General features: G+C 38.9%; 9 pseudogenes; all 9 read right to left on the bottom strand.

Annotated features, from left to right (window-relative positions):
* Positions 1 to 482: 482 nt before the first annotated feature.
* LOC148529076 (5S ribosomal RNA) lies at positions 483 to 601 on the bottom strand (annotated as a pseudogene).
* A 1031-nt stretch (positions 602 to 1632) lies between these two features.
* On the bottom strand, positions 1633 to 1751 carry LOC148529075 (5S ribosomal RNA; annotated as a pseudogene).
* Positions 1752 to 1862: 111 nt separating this feature from the next.
* LOC148529074 (5S ribosomal RNA) lies at positions 1863 to 1981 on the bottom strand (annotated as a pseudogene).
* Positions 1982 to 2096: 115 nt separating this feature from the next.
* On the bottom strand, positions 2097 to 2215 carry LOC148529073 (5S ribosomal RNA; annotated as a pseudogene).
* An 817-nt stretch (positions 2216 to 3032) lies between these two features.
* LOC148529072 (5S ribosomal RNA) lies at positions 3033 to 3151 on the bottom strand (annotated as a pseudogene).
* Positions 3152 to 3974: 823 nt separating this feature from the next.
* LOC148529071 (5S ribosomal RNA) lies at positions 3975 to 4093 on the bottom strand (annotated as a pseudogene).
* Positions 4094 to 4208: 115 nt separating this feature from the next.
* Positions 4209 to 4327, bottom strand: LOC148529070 (5S ribosomal RNA; annotated as a pseudogene).
* A 349-nt stretch (positions 4328 to 4676) lies between these two features.
* Positions 4677 to 4794, bottom strand: LOC148529069 (5S ribosomal RNA; annotated as a pseudogene).
* A 113-nt stretch (positions 4795 to 4907) lies between these two features.
* Positions 4908 to 5026, bottom strand: LOC148529068 (5S ribosomal RNA; annotated as a pseudogene).
* Positions 5027 to 11689: the final 6663 nt, after the last annotated feature.

The following is an 11689-nucleotide window of genomic DNA, read 5'->3' as shown; positions in this document are numbered from 1 at the left end:
GGCAGCATACAATTACCTACAGCACCTGGTATTCCCAGGTGGTCATCTCATCCAAGTACTAACCAGGCCCAATAGTGCATAACTTCCAAGATCAGACATGATTGGGCATGTACAGTGTGGTGTAGCTGAAGGTATTCAAAAACCTTAATTTTAGACGTCTTTTACTTCTTAACTACAGTAAATTAATTAATACAATGCTAAAATAAATGTAAAATGTCATAGAAAAGTCTGTTATTTCACTTTAAAATTAGCTACAGCACCTAGTATTCCCAAGTTGTCTCTGACCCAAGTACTAACCAGTACAAACACTGCATAGCTTCCAAAATCCAAAGAGATTGGGCATGTCCAGTGCAGTGTGGCTGAAATTGTTCGAAAACCTTAATTTTAGACCTCAGTTACTTCTCAACTCCAGTAAATTCATTGATAAGTTGATAAAATAAATGCAAAATGTAATAAAAAAGTCTGTTATGGCAGTATAAAATTACCTGCAGCACCTGGTATTCCCAGGTGGTCTCTCATCCAAGTACAAAGCAGGCCCAACACAGCATAGCTTCCAAAATCAAAAGAGATTGGGCATGTCCAGTGAGGTGTGGCTGTAGGTGTTCAAAAACATTAACTTTAGACCTCTTTTACTTCTGAACTCCAGTAAATTCATTGATAAGTTGAAAAATAAATGTAAAATATAATAGAAAAGAAAGTTATGGCAGTATAAAATTACCTACAATACAGCACCTGGTATTCCCAAGTGGACTCCCATCCAAGTACTAACACTGCATAGCTTCCAAGATCAGATAAGATTGGGCATGTCCAGTGTGGTGTGGCTGTAGCTGTTCAATAACAGACCTCTTTTACTACTCAAGTAAATTCAATGATAAGTTGATAAACTTAAGGTAAAATGTAATAGAAAAGAAAGTTATGGCAGTATAAAATTACATACAGCACCTGGTATTCCCAGAAAGTCTCCCAAACAAGTACTAACCAGGCCCAATACTGCATAGTTTCCAAGATTAGATGAGATTGGGCATGTCCAGTGTGATGTGGATGAAAGTGTTCAAAAACATTAACTTTAGACCTCTTTTACTTCTTAACTCCAGTAAAATCATTGATACATTGATAAAACAAATGTATAATGTCATATAAAAGTCTGTTACTGCAGTTTAAAATTAGCTACAGCACCTGGTATTCCCAAGTGGTCTCTGTTCCAAGTACTAACCAGTACTAACACTGCATAGCTTCCAAAATCTAAAGAGATTGGGCATGTCCAGTGCAGTGTGGCTAAAATTGCTGAAAAACCTTAATTTTAGACCAAATTTACTTCTCAAATACAGTAAATTCATTGATAAGTTGATAAAATAGATGTAAAATGTCATAGAAAAGTATGTCATGGCAGTATAAAATCACCAACAGCACCTGGTATTCCCAGGTGGTCACGCATCCAAGTACTAACCAAGCCCAACACTGCAAAGCTTCCAAGATCAGACAAAATTGGGCATGTTCAGTGTGTTGTAGCCGTAGGTGTTCAAAAACCTTAATTTTAGACCTCTTTTACTTCTTAACTCAAGTAAATTCATTGACAAGTTGATAAAATAGATGTAAAATGTCATAGAAAAGTATGTTATGGCAGTATAAAATCACCAACAGCACCTGGTATTCCCAGGTGGTCATGCATTCAAGTACTAACCAGGCCCAACACTGCATAGCTTCCAAGATCAGACGAGATTGGGCATGTCCAATGTGGTGTGACTGTAGGTGTTCAAAATTATTAAGTTTAGACCTCTTTTACTTCTTAACTCAAGTAAATTGATAAGTTGATAAAATTAATGTAAAATGTCATTGAAAGGTCTGCTATGGCAGTATAAAATGACCTACAGCACCTGATTTTCCCAGGTGGTCTCCCATCCAAGTACTAACCAGGCCCAACACTACATAACTTCCAAGATCAGATGAGATTGGGCATGTCCAGTGCAGTGTGGCTGAAATTGTTTGAAAACCTTAATTTTAGACCTCATTTACTTCTCTACTCCAGTAAATTCATTGATAAGTTGATAAAATAAATGTAAAATGTCATTGAAAAGTCTGTTATGGCAGTATAAATTTACTTACAGCACCTGGTATTCCCAAGTGGTCTGCCATCCATGTACTAACCAGGCCCAACACTACATAACTTCCAAGATCAGATGTGATTAGGCATGTCCAGTGTGGTGTGGCTGTAGATGTTCAAAAACAATAACTTTAGACCTCTTTTACTTCTTAACTCAAGTAAATTCGTTGATAAGTATTAAAAATTAGTGTAAAATGTCACAGAAAAGAATATTATGGCAGTATAAAATTACCTACAGCACCTGTTATTCCCAGGTAGTCTCCCATCCAAGAACTAACAAGGCCCAACACTGGATAGCTTTCAAGATCAGACAAGACTGGGCATGTCCAGTGTATTGTGGTTGTAGGTGTTAAAAAGCCTTCATTTTAGACCTTATTTACTTCTCAACTCCAGTAAATTAATTGATAATTTGATAAAATTAATGTAATATGTAATAGAAAAGAATGTTTTGGCAGTATAAAATTACCTACAGCAGCTGGTATTCCCAAGTGTTCTCGCATCCAAGTACTAACCAGGCCCAACACTACATAGCTTCCAAGATCAGATGAGATTGGGAATGTACAGTGTGGTGTTCCTTTAGGTGTTCAAAAACATTAACGTTAGAGCTCTTTTACTTTTTCACTCAAGTAATTTCATTGATACATTGATAAAATAAATGTAAAATGTAATAGAAAAGTCTGTAATTGCAGTTTAAAATTAGCTACAGGACCTGGTATTCCCAAGTGGTCTCTGATCCATGTACTAACCAGTACTAATACTGCATAGCTTCCAAAATCCATAGAGATTGGGCATGTCCAGTGCAGTGTGGCTGAAATTGTTTGAAAAACTTTATTTAAGACCTCATTTACTTCTCTACTCCACTAAATTCTTGGATAAGTTGATAAAATAAATGTAAAATGTCATTGAAAAATCTGTTATGGCAGTATAAATTTACCTACAGCACCTGGTATTCCCAGGTGATTCCCCATCCATGTACTAACCAGGTCCAACACTACATAACTTCCAAGATCACATGAGATTGGGCATGTCCAGTGTTGTGTTGCTGTAGGTGTTCAAAAACATTAACTTTAGACCTCTTTTACTTCTTAACTCAAGTAAATTCATTGATAACTTGATAAAATTAATGTAAAATGTAATAGAAAAGAATGTTATGGGAGTATAAAATCACCTACAGCATCTGGTAATCCCAGGTTGTCTCCCATCCAAGTACGAACCAAGATCAGATAAGATGGCATAGCTTCCAAGATCAAACAAGATTGGGCATGTTCAGTGTGGTGTGGCTTTAGATGTTCAATAACCTTAATTTTAGACCTCTTTTACTTCTTAAAAATTAATTGATAAGTTGAAAAAATTAATGTAAAATTAATGTAAAATATCATAGAAAAGAATGTTTTGGCAGTATAAAATTACTCACAGCACTTGGTATTCCCAGGTGGTCTCCCATCCAAGTATTAACCAGGTCCAACACTGCACAGCTTCCAAGATCAAACGAGATTGGGCATGTTCAGTGTGGTGATGCTTTAAGGTTGCAATGACCTTAATTTTAGACATCTTTTTCTTGTTAACTCAAGTAAATTCATTGATACATTCATCAAATAAATGTAAAATGTCATACAAAAGTTTGTATTGCAGTTTAAAAATAGCTACAGCACCTGGTATTCCCAAGTGGTCTCCAATCCAAGTACTAACCAGTACTAAAACTGAATAGCTTCCAAAATCCAAAGAGATTGTGCATTTCCAGTGCAGTTGGCTGAAATTGTTTGAAAACATTAATTTTAGACCTCATTTACTTCTCAACTCCAGTAAATTCATTGATAAGTTGATAAAATAAATGTAAAATGTCATAGAATAGAATGATATGGCAGTATAAAATTACCTACAGCATCTGGTATTCCCAGGTGGTCTTTCTTGCAAGTACTAACCAGACCCAACACTTCATAGCTTCCAAGATCAGATAAGATTGGGCATGTCCAGTGTGGTGTGGCTGTAAGTGTTCAAAAACCTTAATTTTAGACCTCTTTTTCTTCTTAACTCCAGTAAATTCATTGATTAGTTGATAAAATAAATGTAAAATGTCATAGAAAAGTGTGTTATGGCAGTGTAAAATTTCCTACAGCACCTGGTATTCCCAGGTGGTTTCCCATCCAAGTACTAACCAGGCCCAACACTGCATGGCTTCCGAGATCAGATGAGATTGGGCATGTCCAGTGTGGTATTGCTGTAGGTGTTCCAAAGCTTTACCTTTAGACCTCTTTTACTTCTTAACTTCAGTAAATTCATTGATAGTATGATAAAATAAATGTAAAATGTCAAAGAAAAGTCTGTTATGGCAGTATAAAATTACCTACAGCACCTTGTATTTCCAGGTGGTCTCCCATCCAAGTGTTATCCAGGCCCAAAACTGCATAGCTTCCAAGATTAGACGATATTGTGCATGTGCAGTGTGGTGTGGCTGTAGGTGCTCAAAAAATCTAATTTTAGACCTCTTTTACTTCTTAACTCCAGTAAATTCATTGATAAATTGATAAAGTAAATGTAAAATGTCATAGAAAAGTCTATTATTGCAGTTTCTAATTACCTACAGCACTTGGTATTCCCAGGTGATCTCCCATCCAAGTACTGTATAGCCCAACACTGCATAGCTTCCAAGATTAGATGAGATTGGGCATGTCCAGTGTGGTGTGGTTGTAGGTGTTTAAAAACTTTAATTTTAGACCTTTTACTTCTCAAATCCAGAAAAATTCATTCATAAATTGATAAAATAAATGTAAAATGTCATAGAAAAGTCCGTTATGGCAGTATATGATACCTACAGCACCTGGTATTCCCAGGTGGTTTACCATCCAAGTACTAACCAGGCCCAACACAGCATAGCTTCCAATATCAGGGGAGATTGGGCATGTCCAGTGTGGTGTGGCTGTAGGTGTAACTTTAGACCTCTTTTACCGTATATCATTGTGTTCACATTTTCCACATAATATAATTTTATATCACACTATAAGAATGATTATTTTTTTCACCATTGCACATTATTAGAACTCAATGAGGCTAATATCTCAATTTATATGTATATTTTCCATGTGTATATCTTATCCTTATGAGTATTTTCCATGATTATATATATATATAATTCTTCACATTTGCTTCACCTAATATAGTTATTTTATTTATATTGTACCAGAAGAATAAACTTCTTTCCCCCATTAAACTCTATTAGTATTTAATATTCCATTTGGGGCTTGTAATTGATCTATGTAGTCTCTGCCTCTTAGAGGCAGGTTAATTACAAATATATTTTTTGATTTATTAATATACTGCTGTGGTCTTCAAATTATTAACATCTTTATAAATAAACATATAGGCATGTGGTATTCACTATATATTAGACAGGTGCCTGGTTGTTTATTTATTTTAGTTTTCAACTTCACTGATATAAATAACTACCTCGATTACACCAACTTTTATAACAGTGAGAATTTATTATGAATTAATTAATTATATACCTATATGTATTCATAATATTAAGAATATAGCAATTGTGGGGGCGTGGCTACGGCAGCAATAGTGTAGGACACAGGGACTCTGAGCTCTCCGGCTGATAATCCTGCTTACCCCTCCTGAGACCCCTATACCAACGTTACTACCCTGCTGTCTCTCACATACCTTGCCAGGAACCTGCTGACTTGGTTGGAGCTGTGTGGAGTGAGGAGAGTGGCTCTTGAGGGCCTCCATTGCATTCCCTGGGCCTGCCTGTCTCCAGATCCTGTGATTCCAGAGCTGCACCCAGGCCTCTCCTCTCCTGTTGGCTTCTGTATTACGCAGCCTGTCTGTGCCTGACAAGGGGGCTTTGCTGGGAGCTTCTGGTCTGCTTCTCCTGCCTGGCTTGTGTTTAGAGTCGGGGTCAGGGAGGTTATCTCTGAGTCTGATACTGCCGGAGTTCTGCCAGACATCACTATTTCTCCCTGCTCTGTGTGGAGAACTGTCAGCTCTGCAACTGTGGGACTCAGCAACACTTCTTTCCCTGTGAGTGATTTCTAAGTTTGGAGGGATCTCTGCCTGTTGCTGCTGCTGTGTCACTACCTGTTCATTTATATATTATAACTTGTCTCCTACATTATTCTCCTACATTATATTAATACTATGGGGAAAACAGGTCATGCAGCTGCTGCTGCTGCAAAACTGGAACGCTTTGCCCGTTCCTCCACTCCTGTGCCCCCAGTGTGTTGTGATCCCCAGAGTACATCCAAGTCTGTGACCCCACCTCCCCCTGCTGCATCTGGGTCAGATTCATCACCAGAAGTTACGCTGCAACAAGTGCTGGAAGCAGTTACCTCCTGCGAGACTAAATTGGCAGATAAGATTGAGAAAGTTCAATCCGACATATCTTCTCTTCATCAAGGTCTCCAGCAGGTCCGCGAAAGAGTCGGGGAGGCAGAAACACGTCTATCTAATCTGGAAGATTCCCAGACCCCACTACAGGCTCAAGTGGCCTCCCTCACATCCCAAATGTCCGCAATGCAGCATAAAATTTCCGATATGGAGGGCAGACTGCGCCGCAACAACGTGCGGTTCGTTGGTCTCCCGGAAAGAGAGGAGGGGTCTTCACCTGAAACATTCCTTGAGAAGTGTTTGGGGGATACATACGGCAGAGACTCATTTACTAACCAATTTGCTGTGGAGAGAGCGCATTGGATCCCTACCCGTCCCCTGCCACCTGGCGCTCCACCGCGCACATTTATAGCCAAATTTCTTCATTACCAGGACCGTGATACTGTGCTTCGATTGGCTCGAGTTAAGGGGCCACTGGAACGCAACGGTGTGAAAATTTCTATGTTTCCCAATTTCGCAATGGATGTCCAAAAAGACAGACCTAAATTCCTTCCAATAAAGCGTCGTCTCCGGGATTTAAATCTTCAGTACGCTATGATTTTTCCATCTAAGTTGCGAGTGGTAGCAGATGGAGAGTCAAAATTTTTCTCTACACCACAGGAGGCTGCGGCGTGGCTGGACCAGAGATCTCCTGGGAACAGGCAAATGGCACCGGAATGACTGTACTGATTGCATTTGCTGATTATATTTGTTTATGGCCAGAAATTGCTAGTGTCATAATGACATTAAATAGGCCTTTTTCTGATATTCCAATATTTATATAATAGTATTTATGTTGTGATATTGGTTGGATATTGTTCTATGTCCCGCTCTTTACTGGGTATATTTCTTTTTTTTTTTCTCTGGTAGGGTTTTTCTTTTTCTTTTGTTGTTTATGTTGATATTTCGGTCAAAATATGGCCGGAGAGTTCCGTTGCATTGGTGGTTATTTTTATTCCAGTGCCTTTTACACCTATAAGGATTGAGTAGTTGTATCCTGTGGGTTTTAGTGTAGTTTAGTTTAGTTTTGGGTTTAAGTATGCCTAAGTTCGGGTGGGTATACAGGGTGGGGGGTGGTTTTGGATGGGTTGTCCAGTCTTTTTCTTACAAATGTTTTTTTTTTTTTTTCTTTACCACACTATTTTTAAGGTAACTTCAATTATGCTTTATAGTTCAATGTATTACAATGGTGAAACTTTTAACATGGAATGTCCGGGGGGTTAATGATCGTTTAAAGCGCTCTTTGGTCTTTAAAATGATTAAGCAATATGGCCCTGATATTTCTTGTCTAATGGAGATGCATTTGGTTGGGAGTAAGGTACTAGCTCTAAATAGACCATGGGTGGGATGGGCTTATCACTCCTCGCATACTTCATCGTCCAGGGGTGTCTCCATTCTTATTAATAAATCTGTCCCTTTTTCTTTTACTGCGGTCCAAACTGACCCTTATGGCAGATGTGTTTCTGGATTGTGTACTGTATTCTAAGCCCATTTTATTGTTAGCAGTGTACATCCTCCCTCCTTTTTCATATGACGGTTTAAAAAAAGCTGCTGAATTTGTGGCCCGTTCTCCAGATATGCCAGTGCTCTGTTTGGGAGACTTCAATAATATAATGGACCAGTCTATGGATAAATGGCGTGAGTCTTCAAGTTCTCTTTCTAAAGGTGGTGAGGGCTTTGCTAAGTTTGTAACTGACTTGGGATGGGTTGATGCGTGGCGAGTTAAACACCCTGGAGTACAACAATTCTCCTGTTTTTCCTCTGCGCATCACTCTTTCTCTAGATTAGATTTGGCCCTGGTGTCCCCATTTATTGTACCTAATATAACTAACATTGAATATAAAGCCAGAGGAATCTCAGATCACTCCCCACTTCTAGTAGAATTGAATATGTGTAGTCCTAGAGGTCTCCGTTTATGGAAACTACACCCCTGTTGGCTTCTTCAAATGGGTGCAGGTTCAGAGCTGGAAGTTATGTGGGATGGCTATTTCACTGACAATGTGGGATCTGCCTCTGTAGCTAATGTTTGGGACACCTTGAAGGCCCATTTACGTGGGTCTCTGATCAAAAGGGTAGCAGAATTAAAAACATTTTATAGGGAAAAAGAACGTGTTTTGGAGATGGCCTGTAGAAATCTTGAGTTGGATTACTTGGGGGACAGGTTGGAATCTTCACGTTTAAAATGGTTGACTGCACAGACAGAGTGGACTGATCATTTGACAGATAGAATGAACCGTAGACTGTTATTCCGTTCTCATTTATATTATATGCAGGCTGACAGAACTGGTAGTTTTTTGGCACACTTGGTTCAGGCTGATCATCCTTCTGCTGTTGTCTCGGAACTAATTGGGCCTGAGGGTTCTATGGTCACATCTACACAATATATTGCAGAGGTTTTTAGTTTATTTTATAAAAACTTATATCAAACACAGTTGACTGAGGACGTGAATGCTTTGTCATTATATGTTGCTTCTGCTAGGCTTCCAAAATTGTCATCCAAGGCTCGGGCGTATTTAGATGCCCCATCTACCCTGGAGGAGGTAGATGCTGCGATTAGTTCCTTTCCCGGTAACAAGGCACCCGGATCTGATGGGATTCCCATAGAGATATATAAAAAACATGCTCGTATCTTTGTTCCAAGACTTTTAGATCTGTTTAATGGGCTCTATGAAGAGAATTTGTTCTCTCCATCTATGTCTGAAGCAATAATTGTTGTGCTCCCTAAACCCGGGAAGGACCCTAGATACCCTGATTCCTATAGGCCAATTTCTCTAATTCCCACAGATGCCAAAATTTTGGCTAAGATCCTTTCTATTCGGCTAAACACTGTTATTACTTCGATTGTTCACCCAGACCAATCAGGATTTATGCCAGGCAAGTCGACATTGGAGAACATTAGAAGGCTGCACACTCACTCACACCCATGGCGAGGAATCGCCCTCTGTTATTGTGTCATTAGATGCTGCAAAAGCATTTGACTCTGTGGAGTGGCCCTTTCTGTGGGAGGTCATGTTATGTTTTGGGTTTGGGCCGGTGTTCTTGAAATGGGTAAAGTTTATGTATGCGAACCCTACTGCCAGGGTGTCAGTGAGTGGGTTTATCTCCCCTTCCTTCCCCCTGTCTCGGGGCACAAGACAGGGTTGCCCCATGTCCCCAACCCTGTTTGCATTGGCTATTGAGCAGTTAGCCTGTATTATACATTCTCACCCTGATATTATAGGTCTACAATTGGGTAATAGAATGGACAAAGTTTCCTTATATGCAGATGATTTATTACTTTTTTTGTCTGACTATGTAACAGCTATGCCTGTGGTTCTTCAAGTCATAGAACAATTTGGAATTTTTTCTGGTCTTAAGATAAACTGGGACAAATCATCTATCCTTCCTCTTAGGGGGTTGTATCCGACTGTTCCCATTGTCACTCTCCCTCTCTGTTGGGTAAATAAATTTAAATATTAAGGTATCTGGATAACTAATTCCCCAAAGGACTATATAGTATTGAATGTTGAGCCCCTGTTTGTCTACTTAAAGGGCAAACTTCAGTCCTGGTGCCGGCTCCCTCTTACCGTTACTGGTAGAATTAACTTAATAAAGATGGTGGTGCAGCCAAAATTTGTGTACGTTTTGCAGCATTCTCCTGTTTTTATTATAGATACATTGTTTAGGCGTTTGAATAGTCTTCTTTCTTCATTGGTCTGGGTGAATCGTCGACCACGTATTCAATTGGCAGCTCTGATCTGATCTAGGTCTGGGGGAGGTTTGGCTCTTCCAAATTTCAAATTGTATTATTATGCGGCGCAGATGGCACATATACGGTTATGGCTTCAAGATGACTCCCCTAATGCCCTGCACGTTTTGTTGGTTTCTCAGATTTTCCCTAACTTTACACCATTGCAGGCCTTGCTTGCGGGTAGAATTATACAGAAAGGCCCTCCCCTGTTGATGCAAGCTATTAAGATATGGAAATTGGTATCTAGTATTCTACAGTTTACGGGATTAGATCCAGACACTTCTCTATGTAGTTATCATATATTACCTGAACTGGCCTCTTTACAGCTTGAGGTGACATGGGGTTCTAACGGTGTAACTACATTGGGTCATTTATATGACACTTCAATTCTTAAATCTTTTGCACAACTCCAAGAAGCTCATCATCTCCCTCAATCATATTTCTATAGATATTTACAATTACGGCATGCTCTCTCGGCTCAATTTTCAGATGGCCCTCCTCTAATTCAAATATCCCCATTGAAGTCATTCCTTTTATCTTTAGGTCCCTGGAAGACGCTTTCTTACTTATACTCCTATATATTGTCTTCTTATCATAAGGATAGTTTACCACATCTTCGATCAAAGTGGGAGAGAGATACTGGCCTTATAAGTGATACGGAATGGGATAATGCTCTAGAAGCAGATTCAACTGTTTATTCTACACCGTACGTATTTAACTCCTGTTCGTTTGCTAAAATTTTGGGGGGAGAGCATCTGACATATGCCCTAAGTGTAAAATTAGTAGCGGTACTTTCTGGCACCTTCTATGGGATTGTCCGGTGGTTAGCACTTTTTGGAATAAGGTTCTGAGAGTTTGTCCAATACAGGTATTGCTCCCACTTTAGCTACGCCATTGACGTGCTGTTTAGGCTCTATGGACGATGAGGTAGTGGACAGATATCTTAAAGAATACATTGTCAATATGTGTACACTAGCTAAGGTATGTGTGGCTCGGTCGTGGATGGCTCCTACAGGACCAGATTATAATGCTTGGCTGTCCTTGGTCCGTACCACTGTTGAACATGAAAAACATGTGTTTATTTGTCGCAAAGCTGAGAAGAAGTATGAACGTATCTGGAGCAGTTGGCTTAAATCCTGTTATGCCCGTGCACTGCCTAATGATTGACCGGTATATATTGTTAGGATAATGAGGTAGATTATTACTTTGTTGGAGGTAATGTGTTGTGTGATAAGTTGAGAATTTATTGGGATCTAGTTGATTTTGCCAATTTTTCAGGTGTTATTTTTGACAATATTCCAATATTTGTAGTGTGGTATTTTTTTTTATTTTTATTATTTTTTTTTTAATGTTTTATGTGTGTGTGTGTGTGTGTGTGTATATATATATGTATATGTGTATGTATATATATATATATATATATATATATTCTCTATGTTTATTGTTTTGGTATACACATTAATATTATATTTTTTATAAGCAATGGATCT

Source organism: Taudactylus pleione, unplaced genomic scaffold, assembly GCF_031769625.1.
Source record: "Taudactylus pleione unplaced genomic scaffold, aTauple2 ptg000087l, whole genome shotgun sequence".
Lineage (NCBI taxonomy): Eukaryota > Metazoa > Chordata > Amphibia > Anura > Myobatrachidae > Taudactylus > Taudactylus pleione.
This window is presented reverse-complemented; position numbering and strand designations above follow the sequence as displayed.